The sequence below is a fragment of the Muntiacus reevesi genome, chromosome 6, assembly GCF_963930625.1.
Source record: "Muntiacus reevesi chromosome 6, mMunRee1.1, whole genome shotgun sequence".
In the NCBI taxonomy this organism is placed as follows: domain Eukaryota; kingdom Metazoa; phylum Chordata; class Mammalia; order Artiodactyla; family Cervidae; genus Muntiacus; species Muntiacus reevesi.
This window is the reverse complement of record NC_089254.1, coordinates 14,532,876-14,538,875: the sequence shown is the minus strand read 5'-3', so window position 1 is coordinate 14,538,875 and position 6,000 is coordinate 14,532,876. Positions and strand designations below refer to the sequence as shown.

Sequence of the window (6,000 nt, the reverse complement as noted above, 5' to 3'; positions counted from 1 at the left end):
AGGTAATGATACCACAGAGCCTCCTGAAGGCACACATGGGCTTTGGCTCTGTCATTACTTCACCGCTGTCAGGCGGTGGCCGGAAGTTTCTTCGGAGCTCTCCAAAACCTCACCGTCTCACCTTTGGTCGGCAAAGGGACTTTGTATCAGAAAACTGTTTTTGGATTAGAGAGCTAGGAGCCCTCGAGCAATTGAGGTAGGCCCACAGCAGTCAGGAGGTGGGATCAAGTCTTGACTTTACTGGTGTTAGCTACAAAGTCTAGTTTGAAGGTGAGAAAACTACCCTGCTTCCTAGGCAGTTCTTTAGAGCCTTGGCCTCTGGGCTGGAATCTTGATTCCCGCCAGCTATTAGCTGTGTAACCTTGGCAAGTTACTTAACACACTGGAGAGGAATAGTAAACAATGTAAGTAAAGTATTGTTGTTCCCTTTTATTTGTTTAGATTCAGCTTTAGTGTAGTTTACCAGGATATATCATTAATAGGTCCGAAAGAATCTTCGGGAAGAACTTTAAAACGTCTCGATTCTTATCCAAACCTCTCATTTTTTCAGATGAGAAAACTGGTCAGAAAGGTAAACTGAGAAGCCTGTTTTGGAAGAGAAGTGCAAGTATGTGATATCCAGGTTAGTGCTCTTTCTCTGGGCGATGCCTCCAGACTTCTCTGTTGGATCCTCACCTCCATCTCTTCTCTCTTCCCCAGCGTGTATGTAATTATTGCCCAGCTTCACGCCCTTTGCCTTCCACAGCCACTGTGAGATAGGGAGAAGAGACCCTTCGAGGTCAAAGTGTACCAAACAGAAAGCAAAATAGAACAAAATGCCTCAGGATTCTTATTTTAATTTTATTAAAATTTGTAAGGAATAAGGAATAATCTTTTTCCAGTGAGCAAATATAGGAAACCCTTCCAAGGGTAAGCTCAGCTACAGCATGTCTAAGATAATTTTCTTAGTGGCAAGAAGGTATGTTGTTAGAACTACCAGATCAAATCAGGCCCCTCCTACCCTTCTGGGTATTGTTGAAAATAGCTATTATTTTCATGAAAGCAATGTACACTTATTCAAACAAATATTAAAAAAAATTTCCAAATGCCATAATTCAGAGATAACAATTTTTAAAAATTCATGTTATACTCCAGACATCTCTAAGAATAAAAACATATAAAAGTATAGTAATACAATGTATGATAAACTGGATTTTATTATATACACAGTTTTTTTTTCATGAAAAATATATCATGAATAACATCATTTTTAAAAGTTGCATAGTGTGAAGTGGATGTACCATCATTTATCTAACCAGTATTCTATTGATTCATTTCTAGTTTTTTCCCCAAATGTTTACTATTTTAAACAACTCTGTGATGAGTTTCTTAATGCATGTACCTTTGCACAATTGTACAGCTGTCTTCTTGAATAAATTCCTTGAAGTGACATTAATGTCAGCCAATTTTTCTTCGTTATCAACTAGAAAAAAAGAAGACTGTGGTTACTTTGAAAAATATAATTTACACGTGAGACGCAAAATGATCAGATTCTCCCATTGGAAACACAGATTAACCGTGAACAGTATGTTTATCTATCTGGAGTGTGTTTCAGTAATGTGTGTCAAAGCTCCTTGAAGCAGAATAATGTGTGTCACAGCTCCTTGGAGCAAGGTGATAGAGACTGAAAGTTGATTCAACCCAAAATCCTTTCTCTATTACTTGCAGAACTCTGACTTTTTTTCAGGGTGACTGTGTCCAGTTAAAAATACTTGTTTACTCAGGCTCCTATAAGCCATGGTTTCCCATGTGACCTGTCTGCAGAATGAAAGTAGATGTTGCTAGGAGAGGCTCAGAGTTTTATGGAAGAAATTTCCTGTTAGCCATTGGACCTATACCTGTCCTTTATCTTACCTGGAACAGTGATATGATGCTAGATGTGGAGCAGCCCTGTTTCAACCACAGTAGCAAAATTTCATGCACTGGAGAAGGAAATGGCAGCCCACTCCAGTATTCTTGCCTGGAGAATCCCAGGGACGGGAGCCTGGTAGGCTGCGGTCTATGGGGTCACACAGAGTTGGACACGACTGATGTGACTTAGCAGCTGCAGCAGCAGCAGCAAAATAATAGCATAGCCAGAGGGACTGGTTTGTGATTGCTTTGAAGGGTCAGCTTATCAGCCCTGGTCTCCTCACTTCTGGGTTTGTTGTTATATGAAGGGGTTTATTGTTGTATGAAGGAAAATAAATCCGTTCTATTTAAGGTTTTTGTTGTTTTTGTTCTAAGCACTGAATAAAATTCCTAATTGGTATAAAAAGATGGAAAAAGTCATTATTTATTTAGCACTATAGGTAGAATTTTTTAATAAACAGGGTAAGATGAAAATGGGAACACAGAATAGAAACAAGCAACAGCAAAAAACTACTCTCTAATAAACTTAGTTTTCCTTTAAATATCCAAATATTACAATTAGATTAACAACTCTTTAGTAATAATTAGATTAAATTCTGTAAATTCTATTTATATAATAATGTATAGATTAAATGGACTTCCCTGGTGGCTCAGATGTAAAGCGTCTGCCTACAGTGTGGGAGACCTGATTTCGATCCCTGGGTTGGGAAGATCCTCTGGAGAAGGAAATGGTGACCCACTCCAGTACTTTTGCCTGGAAAGTCCCATAGACAGAGGATCCTGGTAGGCTACAGTCCATGGGGTCGCAGAGTTGGACACGACTGAGCAACTAAACTTCTAAAACTATAAACTATTTAGAATTTAATATAAAATGAATTTAATTATAAATTAAATTAAAACTACTGGTATAGTAGTTTTAAAATATGTTCACAAGTTCTTTGATACTTCTTTTAAAAATTGAGCTTAATTCCCCTCACCTAGAGTTTGGACTGTACTTAGTGACTTGTTCTCATAAAGAGAATGTAGAAATACTGTAATGTGACTTCTAAGCGGAAACTTATAAAACCTATGCCAGCTTTCTTCTTGTTCTCTCTAGGATTGCTCACTGGGGAAAGGTAATTGTCATGTCATGAGGACACTCAGCAACTTAGAGAGAGGCCCATGTTATGAATAACTAAGGCTTCCAGCCAACATTCAGTGAGGAACTGAGAACTCTTGAAAACAGCCATGTGAGTGAATTTGGAAGCAGATCCTTCAGCCTAGCCAAGGCTTCAGATGACTGCATCCCTTGTCAGTATCTTTATTGTACCCGAAGAGAGTTCATGAACCGGAATCAGTCAGCTTAGCCACTCCCAAATTCAAGTCTGCAAGAACTGTAAAATAATGAATATTTGTTGTTGTAAGCCATTAAATTTTGGGATAATTTGTTGTGCAGCAAAAGTAACTAGTAAAAAGCTGGATATAGTGAAGCCTACCTAGCAGAATCTAGGTATTTGATTATTTGTTGTTTTGAATGAGTGAACAACTGAATGAAGTACAATATAATATCTTTTTCATTTAAAGGGGAACATGCCATGCTTGTATTATTTTTGACCCCTGACACCTGTATTGTGTAAGGTTTTTCTAACATGATCATAGGGAGATGAGTTGTGAATCTTACTGAAATCTGAAAAATGACAGTCCTGGAAGAAACATATAATGAATAGTGCAGTGGAACCCTTGAGATGTGAATGATGCTCCCAGTTTTTGTTTGTTTGTTTGTTTGTTTTTTACTTTTATTTGCATTTATTTTTTGCAGCATTTATTCCTAGGCCATATGTTTTTGTTTCTTCAATTTCTTCTGGGACATCTTTTTCTTCTGTGCCACCTTCTCCTCTGGTTTAGGAACAATCTGTTCTTTTTCAGTAAGGATCTCAGTTTTTATCAATAATTAGCTGAGTAGCAAGTTATCTAAGCCCTCTAAATCTCAATTTTCCTATTGATAAATTGGAGAAAGTAATCCTGACTGACCTCAAAAGGTAGTCAGTGGGATTATATGTGACAGGGATTATATCATTCTTTTAATTACATTAGATTCATAAGTTAAATATTTTAGGAGTGTGTACCATGAAAACTTTTCTTTTGAGAAGTGATAACAAATAACTAATTTTGCTGATGGCTCAGATGGTAAAGAATCTACCTGCAATGCAAGAGATGGCATTTCAATCCCTGGGTCAGGAAGATCCCCTGAAGAAGGGAATGGCTACCCACTCCAGTATTCTTGCCTGGAGAATTCCATGGACACAGGAGCCTGACAGGCTACAGTCCATGGGGTCGCAAAGTGTTGGACGACTAACACTTTGTAAAATATTAGTATTGTTCATAGTTAGAAGTTAGGATTTAAGAGTGTAACAGGATGGTTAGTTATTGTATGTCAGATCTCATTTTATTACCCTGTTGAAATTTTATTGCCTGTTTAAAAGAATAAATAATTATGACTGGCTCCTTTCTCTTTTCAAAAATTAACTTGTAATCGTGGTTGGGTGTGTGTCCCTCTTTCTGGTAACGGTAGTTAAACATACTTAGTAATAAACATACATTTAACCAATAATTTGAGTCTAAGCTTTTATTCTAGAGCAAAATTGTACCCAACAGCAAGAAAATAAATAGTAGAAAGCATGTCTTTTTCTTTCAGAGAGGAGGACTTGGGCACAAAAGGAAAAGCACTATATAACGGAACATCAGAAGTAGAGATTATGCAGTTACAGGCAATGTGCAATTTGGTGGTGTGGCTCGGCCCAGAGGTAAATATGTGAGGATGAGTAAGACAAGACTTGGTGTAAGATTCAAGTCTTGATAATGTAATGGATGACTTGTCCATACTTCCAGGTTTTGTTGTGTTTTCTACTCCTCAGCTGTAACTCTAAACTAGATGAAACTATAGACTCAACTAGATATCAGAGTATTTGTGGTTGTAGATGACCCCAACTAGCTACCATCTTTATTAGCTTGAATAGGAAGAAGAAGCCTAGAAAAAAGAGACAGAGCTTCCTTCTCTGGAGACAGCATGCTTTTCAATGGAGCTTCTCATTTCGTTAAAAATTCCTGCTAGGATACAGTATTTCATTCTGTGGAACCTGAGAGAGCATTTTCCAAACAGTTTTTTTTTTTCCTTGCAGCTACATGTGCACAAAATCAACCAAGATTTTGAGACAGTCGGAAAGGCTAGTGTTATTGTCTGAATAGACTGACATGTGAAGGGGATAAAGGTGGAGAACAGAGGAGGAGATAAAGAAAAAAGGAAAGTCTAGGAAATACTTTTAACCTCAAGGAAAGAGGACTCAGCATGAGGCACAAGTTATTAGCTTGAAAGCAGAGTCTGCCACGTGTGCACTGAGGAACCAGAGAAATAGTCTCAGCTTAGAAGGTTGGACTCCCTGGGGTTATCCTGTGTTGCTCTAGTTCCCTGGAATAAGCATCAGAATATGCCTTAATTATTTTCCCTGGTGGCTCAACAAAAGCAGAAAACATTTGTTGTAAATGAAGTAGGTGATGCTTTAGAATCCCTAAGCAGTAAATTATTTATGAATGTGTTCATTACCTCTGTTAGTGTAAAAAATGGGCAAATTTTAGCTATGTAAAGTGGCACAATTTTTTTCTTTTTTCTCTTAAGTTTTATTTAAAGATTTTTAGATCTAGGAATGGGTTGGATAGATACTTTGTTGGCTTTCTGTCCATCATCCATTGAGAAGAGCTCTCTTGCTTTCCCTTTATTCCTCCAATTCCCATCTAGATGTTTGGTCTCTCTAACCATGTATATATATATATATATATATATATATATATATATACACACTATAGGACCCTTGTCCCTTCTTGTTTGGATAGAGTTTGATCCTAGAAGGAATCTGACTCAATCAGATCCTCTCCTCTGAGGATTTGGAATTGGAAGAGCAGTTTTAGTTGCTCTCTACTGAACACTGAAGCTCTAACACAAACAGGGGCTTGTAACCCAAACATGTGAACGCTAGGTAAGGGAAACCCATTATAGAGGGAGAAATGAAGCAGTCTGTCTGAGAAATGACTCTGAGCTTTGGTGCTGTAACAGAGACAGAGAGAGAAAGGGAGGAG

General features: G+C 37.7%; 1 protein-coding gene across 1 annotated transcript in view; it reads left to right on the top strand.

The window, feature by feature from the left end:
- Positions 1–550: 550 nt before the first annotated feature.
- ASNS (asparagine synthetase (glutamine-hydrolyzing)) overlaps positions 551–6,000 on the top strand; it is a 142,571-nt gene continuing 137,121 nt past the window's right edge. Inside the window, exon 1 of the mRNA XM_065939302.1 lies at positions 551–622. The gene's annotated coding sequence lies outside the window, so the exon portion shown is untranslated. The remainder of the gene's footprint in view (positions 623–6,000) is intronic.